The following is a 13,676-nucleotide window of genomic DNA, read 5'->3' as shown; positions in this document are numbered from 1 at the left end:
GATTTTTACTAGAGAGAAAAAAATAGATGAAGAGGGGAAGGGAAGGGAGAGAGGGGAGGAGGAAAAGAGGGAGGGAGCCAGGGAGAGAGGGAAGGAGGGAGTTAGGAGAGGTGTAAGGGGAAGAGGAAAGGGGAAAAAGGACAGAGATGAAAAGCAAATGAACAAAACCTAGGGTGTGTTTGCTTTGGGGTTTGACCTCACCAAGATCCACTCTTATCTTTTTGAAGCAAAATTTAGCCACAATTTTCTTCCAGCGTTCTCTTAAATCCCTCTAATCATTATTATTCTTTCAGCATTCTTACATATTAGGCACTGTGCAAAGCATGAAGAACAGTGGACAGAGCCAGACGTCTTCCCTTCTCCTGTGCCATCCATCTAGCGAAGGAGACACTCATTAATCCAAGAGTCACCTAGGTGAGTGTTTAGTTATCAATTGAGACAAATACAATGAAGAACAAATTTTTGTAAAAGCAAATGACACAACTTAGGGAGGCAAAGACAACACCCCTAAGGCAGTGATCTTGCTGGTGCTTAGACCTGAAGTGTAAGCAGGTCTGCCTGGCTTCACACTTTCAGGCATGGCAGTGTCTGTTCTTTAGAAAAGCACCCTCCTAGAAAGGAAAACAAAATTAAAATACAAAGTGTTCCCCAATACAATGTTTATTGCACAAGCGCTAAGTTTATAGACAAAGACCAAGGGTTTCCATGGCCAGTTAACAGCTAACTGTGATCACTGCAAACCTCAGGGCTCAATCTCTTATCTGTGGAATGTGAGGGTAATGTCACCTGCCCACCAGGTGACTTATGAAGACTGAATGCAGTAACCTCTGTGAAAAGCACTCCACAGAGCTGATTAAATAAATGATGGTTGTTAGTTTGCTTTTCTCCTGCTGGACAGCATAATTTATCCAGTCATCTGTCCTTGCTCAATGAGGAAAATTGAAGAAAGGAAACACTTTATCCAGGGATTGTGGAGTGCTGCCTTATTTCTCAGACTTACTTAATAAGAACACTCACCAGCCAAACCTAAATATTGTTCTCCTACCTAAGTCCTGGCTCATCAGTTCATCTGGGAGGCAGCCTACTGCAGAGCTGAGATTTTAGGGTTCTGGCTTTGGCGCCACCTCTTCCAGACACACTAGCACAGCCTTGACACGTGGGTGTTGATAAGCAAGGTGACATATTTGTCCTTAATTGCAGGCATTGGCAGCAAAGTGTCAGCACACTGATTTGCTTGCTTATGAAAGCTCTGAGGGTCCTAATAGCCAACTCAACCTGGCATCACTCGGATTTAGGATGCTTCTGGGCTTGAATGAAAGCATGTTAATCCAGTGTTTTTTCATGGTGGGCCTTATGCTGCCTGTTTCCGAGCCTCCTGGGGATCTTATTAAGATGTGTACATTCCTCACAAAGCAACTGACTCAGATTTCAGGAGGGAGGACTCGGGGCTCTGCACTGTTAACAATCAAGGTTTGATGACCACAGATACCTGAAGACTGATCAAGCAAACTCAAAGTTATCATCCTCATGTGAAGGCTGCACGGACCATAGGCAATGGACAGTGCTTCTACCCAAGACCACGTTTAAGTGCACTGAAATGCTGAACGCCTAAGGGTGGGCTATGATTTTTTTTTTTTTAAAGTGAGTACAATCTGAGAAATGTAGATTGAGAAGCAAAAGATCTTAAAATTTGATCTTCAGATTCCCACCACTTTAATCACGCAAATGGTTGATTGGTTAAATAGGCAGGCCTGTCCATTATGCAATAAAATGCTGACTTTAATGGATTCAATGAGGTACTACATTAGTCTCTGATGGTAAGAATAGCACAATAGATAATCATTTGCCAAATCAAACACTAGCTGTGACAACTGCATGTGAACCTCTAATTTTGGCTTTTTACTTGTCTCTTTTTAACCCTGAATTGGAGTTAGATAGAAAAAACTCTTTGTATTACACTTAGCAGAACTGCTTCGGGGTGAGTTAGAGAAAAAATGCATACTGTCTGTTCTACCTGCATTTCCCTTCACTAGGCTCAAGAGTCTGGCTGGTGTAGTCCGTAGGGCTGGAGACAGAGGCGGCCTGCTTGGACAGGACACTGGTCATACACTGGCCTTTTGGCCACCTGAGTAAATCTGTTGAGGGAAATGGGAGCCAGAGTTTTTAGCAATGAGTTACAAATAGACAAAAGAGACTAAAATAAACCCTATGGACCTGGGTGGAACTGAAGGTATCAGCATGAATTCTTGGTTTTTAACATAGATAGGTGGAGAGATGGGCAGAGAGATAGGTGTGTGTATTTTCATGAGTGTGTATGTCTGTATACACATATTTCGTGGTCTGCTGAGCAAGGCTCAGGCTCAATGCTGAGTAGTGAGCATCAAGATCATGGTTTCTAAAAAAAACATTTACCACTAAAAGGAGCTAGGGCGCTTTGACAAAATCACTAATTCTAAGGATGGGACTGGGAAATGGCAGGTAAGGCTGGAGCATCTTGTGCTCCAAAGTGCTCAAAGAATAAGGGGGTCAGGTCAAAAGAAAAAAGGAGTCATCTTGGAGAAACTAATAAGAACAGAAATACATTAAATACAAAGAAATCCATGAATTCATGTTTATATAAATGAATAATAGAGAAAAAGGAGTTATACCTTACAAGAAAATGGGAAATAATAAATATTCAAGAAAGGAAGAAATTAGAAAATTATCATTTGGAAACTGATGGTAATAAATGATTCAGTGATGAATCTTCAATAGATAAAACTAATCAGAGAAAATTTGATCAGGAGTAGAATACATAATCTCAAAGCATCTCTACATAAATACATATTCATTGCTTATTAACAAACATGTATATAATATTACTTTTACATCAGAGTAGACTGGTAGGCACCATCTTAACCAAGTGATAAAATGAGCATCAGTGATAACAGAAGAAATAAATACCATGTACCTCCGGACATTATGCAAAGAGCACAGCATCTCTTTGAGGCACTCCTGCCAGAAATGCGTATCTTCATTCAATCAGGGAAACATCAGACAAATGTTGAGGAAAATTTTACAGATAAACTTTAAACACTGTCAATGTCATAAAAATTGGAGAATTGCTCTGGATTTAGAGGAACTAAAAGAAATGATGATTAAAGCTAGCCCATGAATTTAAATTGGATTCTGGACTTCACAAGGACATCGCTGGGACACCTGACTATTTTATTGGCGTCTATAGAGTAGATGATAGTACTGTTCAACATTCATTTTCTATGGTTATATAAGAGTATTTTAGGAAATATATATTGAAGTATTGAGGGCAATGGGTCATCATGTTATAACTTTCAAATGGTTCAGAAAAGTATACAGAAAGAATAAGGAAAAATAAATTGCTGATAGTCAGCAATTCATAAATCCTACTTGAAGGATATGAGTTCTCTGTACCTCTTTTTTCTGTTTTGTAAATTTTCCACAAATTTTAAATTACTTCAAAATAAAATTTTTAAAATATCCACCTCATCCTCATTAATTGGAAATATAATTTTAAGTTGCCAGCTATTTGCTTTAATCAAGAAGTTCCAAGTCTGAAAGCCATATTAAATGTAAAAGGAAAGATGTAATTTCCATAAATAAGTGAGTAATAAGTGTCTATCTTGGGGAAGAGAGCTCCGTAAGGAACATTAGTAACTCAATCCAGGTGATGCAAGGGTATCAGCTGAGATCCCTAGAGATCATCAACAAGAAATGCAGCCCTTCTTGTCAGACATAGCTCTTAGGCACATGTCAGGTAACCATGCCAGCCAAAGGCTCTGCTGACCTCATGTCAATAGTTTGACTTTCTTGCCCAAACATCTGTCTTAGAAGTCAGCACAGACCAAGAGATACAGGGAGAGGTACGGCAGGCGAGGGAAATGAGATGGAAAAAGTTAGTTAAGATGTACATGTACCCACTCCCCACAATGAATGTAATTGTTATGTACTGCAAATGTGTACTAATAAAAAAAGCAGCACTATGTTCAGATCATCCATTTTTCCTGGAAGTCTGGTTATTTTGCAAAATAGAAGTGCTAATATTTTCCACTACTACTACTAACAAAAAATGATTTGGTATTAAATACTCTGGTCAAGCCTTCTCCCAAATAGTTTACTTGCACTGTTGTATTTAATGACTTCCATTTCCCTAACAAATAAGGATGATTCTTAATTTTATAGATAAGGAAACTGATATTTTGAGTACCAGACATTCCAGGATCACAAAGCTAGTAAGTGGTTTGAATCAGGCTTTCTGATGCCAAAGCTCATACAATTAGTCACTATATGAAATGCGCTATGCCTCAATATCGTGTGGTTCCCTCTAGACCAGTGGTGGTGAACCTACAGTACATGTGCTGCAGCGGGCTCTTTGTATCACTGAAAGCTCTAAAAGGTTCGCCATCACTTCTAGACTCTAGTTTATAGCAATAATCATAACCTCCAACTCCTAGTTCAGTTTTTTCTTGCTTTAATACTCAATATATAATCATCACAGCAGGACACATTCTCTTGCACATTTCTTGAGAGATCCACTGGAACCACATTAATTGATCTTTCACAAAGAAAAAGGTATCAGGACCAAGTAGGCCTAAGGGAGTTTATTATAGGCATGCAATTGACTCTAAAATTTTAAAAGAAAATCATTTTCATGTGTCAGTACTAATTATCAGTAGTAAGTCACTAGTAGCTACTTATTTGTGTATATTCTGAATTAAATTTGTTGCTTCCTTTCAAAGGTATTACATTTTCTCCCTTTCTTCTGCAATTAATAGTATTTTTTTTTAACCTAGATACCTACCATAGCAGATCTAAGAGAAGGACAATGGGAGCAAAGTGTGTTAGAAATCACTCCAGCCCAATAATTCACTTGATAAAGTCTACACCTCTCCCCCATCAGCTGCAGGACAGGGATGTTGAGGACTAGGATGTGGGAAGCAGGGGTGGGGTTGCCAGATGTCTTTATGATCCCTTCTTTCCACTCAGAATTACCCAAAACATCAAGTAGAAACCATGCCATTATATTGGCCCATGTGATTGCCATCATATACCCCAATGTTTAGTTGCTACATTATCCTGGGCTTACCTATGAATGGACAAATAGATTCTAACAACATTAACAACATTTACACACTAGGATTTTTGATTAAACAACCTTTCTTCCTTAGTTGAATTTGTGAATATGCCAGAAGTTCCTGAATTGTTTCCACCAAAGCAAAATGAAAGCACCCACTGGGGGCAGGGGACTATGTGTTTATGTTATAACATCATGGGGAGGAAGCAAGGACAACAGGGTCACCTTAATAGTCAGCAAGACAAAAAAAAAAAAAAATTAGAGACGATGAGGGAGAGGGAAGAGACATAAAAGGAATTAAGGAATTAATGTGTTAAATATATGTAACAACTCCACACAATGAATGTAACCATATGTATTAAAAACTCAAAATTAAAAAAAAAAAATAGCCAGCAAGACAAGCTGTCTTTAGTTCACCTATGTGCAGAATAATGTAAACTCTAGCCCCAAACTCCTCTGAATTACTCCTTGGAAGAACTCAGGGCAGTTTTCCAGTGTCTCATGTGTACTTCCACATGCCCTGCTAATACTTCTCCATCCTTCTTAAACTCATAGGGAATAAGAACCTTTCATGGTCACCACATGGCACTGGCGCTGACCACCAAGCCCTCATACCCTCAGTCTAAGAAATGGGCACGCTGGTGACACAGTCCTTTTGTGAGCCCCACTTCCCTGTCTTAGAAATGAGTCCCCCAGAACTAACTGAATCACATAAGGGCATGCAAAAGGTCTGTGAAGTTCATCCTGGAGCATTTTCACCCACAGATTCAAGATGTGCTGGCGAGACATGAGGAACAGAGGTGGCAAAGCTTTCTGGAACCTGTCTTACAATCTTTCAAAGGCAACATGAGAGAGTTAAACAATTTAAATGGCAATTATGACCTACAGGGAATGCAAAAATCTCACGTGATGGATGTTTAATCCAGGAAGGAGACAGATGACATGCTTGATGCAGCTCCCTTTAACTGCCTCTCTTCTAAGGACTCATCCTTGGGAAAGTCTGAGAAGCACATCGTTAACACTGTTGAGACCAGTTGACTCTCCAACTCTGGGTCTCAGACCAAAACTTGTCACATGACTCCTCTCTGCCCTTCTGGGACAGATTTTCCATGAGGCTCCTTGCTTTCTAATACAAAGGTCATGGGCCCCATAGCTCACCTTATAGACTTGCAAAACAGTTTAGGCACTGACTCAAAATCACCTGCTCATTCTACTTTAGAAACCTTTCAGACCCTACAAAGTCTACTCTTGCGCAAGATGGCCATAAAGAAGCAGATAGCTCTTTAACTTGGAAGCAGGTCTGCGGGCCCATATTCTCCCCACTTAACCTCCCAGCAACTTATTCCCACTTACAGGACTTCTCTCAGTGTAGAACATTATCATCTAGATCCTGGTGGCCTGACTTTAGTAACCACACTCGACCTGAAGGCAACAGGACAGGGGTCAAACGGACCTCTCAGTCCAGGGGGCAGCCATGACTCACGTACTCTTATATTTGGGTTCTACCCTTGTATTATCAGACCTCAGTGACAGGGACAGGTTGATGCCACTGCCAAGCTGGGTCCCTGGTCCCCCTATTACAAGCTCTGAATACACTAGCATTAATGGTGAAGAAGATAAATTTGAACAGTTAATCATGTCACTGCTACTACTACTTAATATTACCTCAAGTATATGAAGTAACTTCTGTAACTCCTATTTTCCAGGTGAGAAAATTGTTGTCAATAACTATTAAAGTGTTCAAATAACTTACCCAGCTAGACATTTGAATCCAAATCTGACTCCAGCCAGCGCTTCTCACCCTCATTTTGATGGGGCTGAGTCCTCTCACTGCCCTCCCCTCAGCCTCTACTTTGGCTCTGGTTTTCCTGCTACAAGCCTTCCTATATCCCATCCGTCCTTGGCGGAAAGAACTACAAAATGGCTAGTATTAGAAGTATCCATGAAAAGGGCCTCAGTCTCTTGATGTCTCTGACCCTTTCCAGGCATGTTCTTTCTGTGTTCTGAGTAGGGCTCATGTGGAAGCAGACTCAGAGCTGGAGATCAGCATGCAGGAAGTTTGCTCTTAGGAAGCAGGGTTAAATAGAGGGAATCAAAGCTGAGATGCAGCGTCACTGAAGGCTCAGCCAGCACATAGGAGTGTTCTGGTAATGGGGTGACCCTTACAAACCAAGCCTTGGGTACGGGCTGCTCTGAGAAGGGGCCTAACTTTAGGCAAAGTAGCTTTCCTTGGCCAATGTACTCCCTAAAGGGAGCTGCTGGTTGAAGACTATCTGCTGGGATGCAAGACTGGGGCCTTGATTCCTGAATGGGGACTGTTCTATTTCAGATCCTCATTTTGCTTTGTGTGAGCTACTTCCCCATACATACACACACACACACACACACACACACACCCCACAAATGTGCATAGGTGTATCCTCAGCACTCACCAATTTCTAGAATTTTAAAGGGAGAGATGATACAAAATGTTATGCTATGAAAATTAGGCTGAAGAGACAGTCATATTTGCATTAATTTATTGCCCAGTTTGTTTTGAGTTGTTTTTGAGAAAGGGTCTTGCTATGCTGGCCTCCCAACTCATGGCAATCCTCTGCCTCAGCCTCCCAAGTGCTGGGGTTACAGGTGTGTGCCAGCCACCACTCCTGGCTCATTGCCCAGTTTTAAACGGCCTTCTAGGAAGACCTCTCCATGGGTCCTAATAATCTTTCAAAATTTGCCTTCCTTACTTCTGACTTACCATACATGAGAATACTTACATGTGTCCAAGCTCATGAGATTTTTGGAGACTGCTGGCTCCACAAAGGTAACAGATAACCTGCAGGGCCCCATCGGTTAACACCTTTTCTTTCCCTCCTTAGACTTCCGCTACCTTGGACCCGAGAGACTATATGATACCACATGAAATGTCCAACAGATATAGGTACATTGGTGTGTTCTGGTGGGAATTTAGATATCTGCTTTGGTGCTGGCAAACATTTCCTTTACTCCTAGCATTTATGTCCCAGGATTTTCCACTGTCTGTCCCAGGCACAGTTTCACTTTTCAGGATATATGCTCAGAGATTAAGATTACATCTCAGGCATCCTTCCCAGGTATCCAAGCAAATGGCTGGTAGTTAAGCCCCTGAAGTTTACAGAAAAGGTGAAGCTCAGTTACAAAACTGTTCAAAAGGGAGTTCAATGCTTTGCATTTAAAAATCAACACATGCAAACAAACACCAATTATATTTTCCCCTTAGTAAAGGTTAATTTAGCAACAAACCTACCTATCTTTCAAAGTGTATCTTTGAGGCCCCAAGAACCAGACAGGTTGTTCTCTTTCCTCAATGTCTGGCAAAAATGCTTGGGCCAGAGCAGGTCCTTGATCAGCTTAATGAATAACTGAACACATCTACTACCTTGTGGTAGCAAATAATTTAGGACCTTATGACATAAAGGTAAAGAACATTAGCAGAAGATACATGTCATAGTTTCATACAAAATGTAAGAACAGATAGACGGGAGAAAAATATAGGCATATAGAGATTATCTGCTAGTTTAACATCTTTGATACTTGGAGGGTTTTAATTCTAACTCCTTTCTGTTGTGCACCATAAAAGCATCCTGCATCATTTATGTAATAAGGATTTATTTTATGACACTCATACAATTTACTTTTTTCAGGTACTGTTCTGGACCGTGAACAAATCCTACTGTCGTGGAGTTATATTCTGGTGAATTCACACCACTACCCTAAAAGGCAACTATTCAGTCTCGCTCTCACCAGTACAGAAATGACAATTTTACTCTCATAGTATGCTTGAGACCCCTGCACTGTCCAGTGTTTAAGTAGCATAGGATTTGCACATTACCATCCTACTCTATCTGAAGCTAGCATTTAACATTTATCACTAATACCTGATACTTCACATAAAGTTTTTCCTATCAGCAAAAGGGTAGAGACACACACACACACACACACACAAATGTTGTTTGCAATTCTGAAGACCAACAACTATAAACAAAATATTATGTCCTGATTTTGCATAGCACTAAGTACCATTATGTATTTCAATTAGATTTCACACTTGGCTAATAATAATCAAGGTAGTTTTTTGTTTTTCCTCACATGAACTTCTTTTCCCTAATAAAAGTAGTTCTATGGGCTTATTTGAAATTTGATAAAGTAAAATTTTACTTAAAATATGTCAATTACATGCCAGAACAGAATATTTAGAAATTTTAAAATTAAATGCAACTAAGTTATTTGATAATTTAACTTTCACAGAATAATATATAGGGAAAGTTATTCTGAAAAAGAAATTTCAGGCTCCTTGAATTTTACAGACCTAATCACTTGGGTGCCAGTTAGATGTTAAGAAAATCTATTTAATCCTAAATCCTTTAATAGATTTTTTACAAGTTAGGCCTATTAAACATTTTGAGAACATTTAAATTTTATGCTGAATAAAACTGCATTTAAATAATTAGGGTTCATTAAAATCTTAATTCATTCAACAGAATTGAATGTATTTCACTCAGTCTTCTCTGGGTTTCATCAAGCACTGTGTGTGGTGGAAAGAAAACCAAATTGAGGAGATTCAGGAAACATCTGTTTTGTCATTTAAGGAACTTTAAATATTGGTTTTTTTCATTTGCAAAATGAAAACCTTCCTGTCTCAATAGATCTTTGTAAAGACAGCAAAAATAGGTTAAAGTGCTTTGAAAACTAAGGCAGCAATCTAATTACATGCTGTTTATTACTCAATTATCCCCCTAGCAATGGAGAGAGAACATTAATCATAGGTTTTTCCACCTCAAACTGAAGCGATCACATCCCAACATCCACAAGGAACCTCTCATCAGGTCAGAGCAGAGTGATCCCTGTCTCAGTATTAGGTTGTGCAAAAGCATCTGGATGCTCTTCTGCACCTCCACTCAGGTACTCTTACAAAGGAACATCAGGCTCACTGAGAACCAAAATTCTGCAATTCATACGCAATACTCATTTAGTGTTACTGCTGTGTAACAAATTCATAAAATCAACTCCTAATTTTATGCATCCCATAACAGCTATAACAAACATATCCTGAATCCTCTGATCCCTTTCTGCTCATCACTGTGCTTATGAGTGGTCCTTATCTTTGCTCCACCTTAGGTTTTCACCTGTCTTCTCATGCTTAATCATTTCTATTAAAATTTTGTGCACAACGTGTATTATCACTTCTCTCTCTTGCTCACCCAGGTATCCTTCCTGTTATGCCTTGCTGATCAAATTTCAGAAACTCGACACTTTCTCTTAAGTCATTAGTCACTGTTGGCAATTCCACCATATGCAGCAATTCCATTTTTCTCTCAAAAATATTGTATTTATCTGTACAGGAAAACATTAGTACTTGGGCTAAGCAAGACACAGCCCCTTCCTCTCAAAATCTGACCTCTACTTTGCCATCTAATCCTTTAAGCATCTATCTGTACTTCCAAACTTACTTAGATATCTACTGTCCTTGAAACAGAAATCTTTTATAATCTTCAAAGTAGCCTTCCCTATATTCATGTTTATACTTCAGGTATCCCCCATGCTACCATTAAGTCTCTAAGAAGTGGAGCATTAAATGATCATCTGATGATTAAGGATGGCTGTGTAAGATAATATTGTACTTTAAAAGATGAAACTTTACCACCTGATACAAGCATCAAACTATGAACAATACAATCTCTGGCATTTGTTTTGTAATATGGAGGAGATGGGGCCTGACTGGCCCTGGTCTTAAGCTTAGTTGAGAAATATAGATTAGTTCATTACACTCTTCTATCTACCCATTTTTAAATTCGCCACAACAGAAATGCAATAAGTTTTTTCTCTTCACATGCTACAATCTGAGCTACTCTCACAAGATCTAATACCTGATTACTTTTGCCATTTAAATGGTACTACAAAACTTAATAGCAATATACAGAATCATACTAAATTATTATATGTAAAATAAGTTACCATTTCTTATTTACTATATACTAGGCTACTAAGCATTAAAGTATTCACATAAATTATCTGACTTTCCAAACATAACAGGTAGTTATCACTAAAAGCTCAAAAGAGGTCAAGAAACATGCCCAGCATCATCAAGATGAAAAATAAACATTCTGAATGTTCATTATCTACCTAATATGAAGAAAAACATTATCCCACAAGAACACAAACACAATGCTCACGTACATTTGATGTGCTTCTCTCTCAAATTATAAGCTACTAAGTAGACTTGGTCAAAGGCAAATTTGAAATCAGTTTGTTTTCCTAGTTAATACTTGAACTTAACAAATTTTATTTGCATTCACAATCAAATCAGGTATAGTACTAGTGGACTGTGTACTCACAGTTTATAGCCACAATTTGCAGGGAGGTATCCAAGTTTAAAGGCAGCAGGTTTAGCTTTAAGGCAGAAGTTCAGTGGCCCCCTCAAGATGACCAATAATCATGTACAATTGTATCTGGTCCAAAAGATAATAGTGCCCAGTTCCCTACATATTAGGGTACTAAATCGCAATATCAACAAATTTTAGCAGTTACATACTAGCTTTAAGAAGTTTCGTGCAGCACTGGATTTTAATCCAACAGTTTCTTTAAAATGCCAATACTTGCCTTAATGGAATTAGTGCATTCCTATAAAGTATCACGCTACTAGCTTTAACTCTGTAAAATATTTAAATCCCAGTAAATAAAACTTAGGAATGACTGACTATTCAAGGGGCAAAACAACAAATAATTATTTTTTCAATTTGTGCAACCTGCTGGCTTTGGAACAGTCTGTTTCTTTGGCATGAAAAGTAAACATTAAGACATACAAACATTGCAGTTGTAAATGAACAAATGATGGTACACACTTCTTGGAATACAAATCTCACACTAAATGAAAGCATGTTTACTAAAAACCCTCTACCAAGGGAACCAGAAAGTCTATGGGTGTTAAGATGTAACAAATCCACTCAACAAATGTCTTTATACAATTTAAGTCATGTCCTTTCCCTAGCATATGGTTATTTACACATTGTACATACAAATTCCAGGGAAAATGAGGTGTTAGAAATTAAGATAGATTCATACAGCAAAGAGGTAGTAATAAAAAATCATCAAGGTAAAAAAAGCTTATTTCTTAGCATCTTAAACATATAATTACACTGAGAAATATTTCATTATAATCCCTGGATTATATAAATTTCTAAAGTGGTAGAAGTTAAGTTTTGGCACTGCAGGGGTCCCTGTTATTTCTAGTCCTTTTATGATGGTGAGACACTTGAGTTGCTATCCACAGAACATGTTTTGAACTCCTCACAGGCCAATCCAGGCACCCTTCTGACAGGCGTTTAGCATTCCTAATCTGCCCCTTTTGAAGAATTACAATTTACCAGATGACCAGGTAGGGCCAAGGTTATATTTTCTGGCCATGGAACACAACAGAATTAATCAGGTTTGCTCAGAAACAAAAAAAAATACTTGCCCTTGGCCTCATCAGCATAAGTAATCTTCCAGAATTAAAAAAGAAAGGAAAAAAGGTGTGAAGTACAAATATGACAAACCTCCATATTCCACCTTAGACCACTGGTAAAACAAAAATGCCAGTTTCATTTAGAAGTGAAATGACCTTCAATTCATTTAAAGTGAGAAGAAAAACTACTAGGGGTGCCCATAATATGCATTTTAAATCTAAAATGATGACACTTGAATATGCGCATCTCTGCCACCCAGTGATCTCCCAACAATAAAACTGAAAGGGCTTTTATCTGGCAGCTACAACACAATAGGGGCAGTCTGCTGGCGGGAGACAGGGGCTGGACACTGTATCAATATTAATAGCTCAGCTATACTCTTAGACAGTTTTTGATACCTTTCGTATTTTAATAAATTATGGTGTCTTTAACAAATCCTATATAATCTACTTTCCAGTGTCTAAAGGTATGCTGTCCAATACAGTAATCACTGGTCACATGTGGCTAATCTCAAACCAAAAATTTAGTCCCTCAACCACACTAATCACACTTCAAGGGCTCAGAACTACACGATTAGTGGTAACATAGTGGAGTGCAAAGTGTATCCATCATCATAAAAAGTGCAACTGTGCTGTATGCTCATGAGATGTTTTTAAAAATTCCTCTATTTTACAAATCTTATAAAAAGACCATCACTACACCTCTAGGGTACAAATTAATAGTTAATAAGCTATGAACTAATATTACTAACTTCCTGGATCTTATGTAGACTGAATTGAGGAACACTTTAACATAATTCTACATATAACCCAAGTAAAACATGAACTCAAGATATTTCTACATTACTATGGAGAACACAGTGAATATTTGGTATGCATGATGCAAGTAATTCAGTAATCATATGATTAAAATAGATCCTCTCATCCCTCCACTAATACCCCAAATCTTGGAATATGAAAGCATGCATAATTACTAAGTGCCTCAAAAGAATGAGGCAAGAAGACCTTTAGATAACTCCTCTCAGTATCTTTGCAAAGGGAAAAAAGTTCACTTACACAGGAACTGTGCCAACAAGAAATACTTCAAATCAAAACAACACAACCCAAACCCCCCCCCCAAAA

The sequence above is a fragment of the Heterocephalus glaber genome, unplaced genomic scaffold, assembly GCF_053883595.1.
Source record: "Heterocephalus glaber isolate CG9 unplaced genomic scaffold, H.glaber_assembly_v1.0 deba00001118, whole genome shotgun sequence".
NCBI classification, from domain to species: domain Eukaryota; kingdom Metazoa; phylum Chordata; class Mammalia; order Rodentia; family Bathyergidae; genus Heterocephalus; species Heterocephalus glaber.
This window is presented reverse-complemented; position numbering follows the sequence as displayed.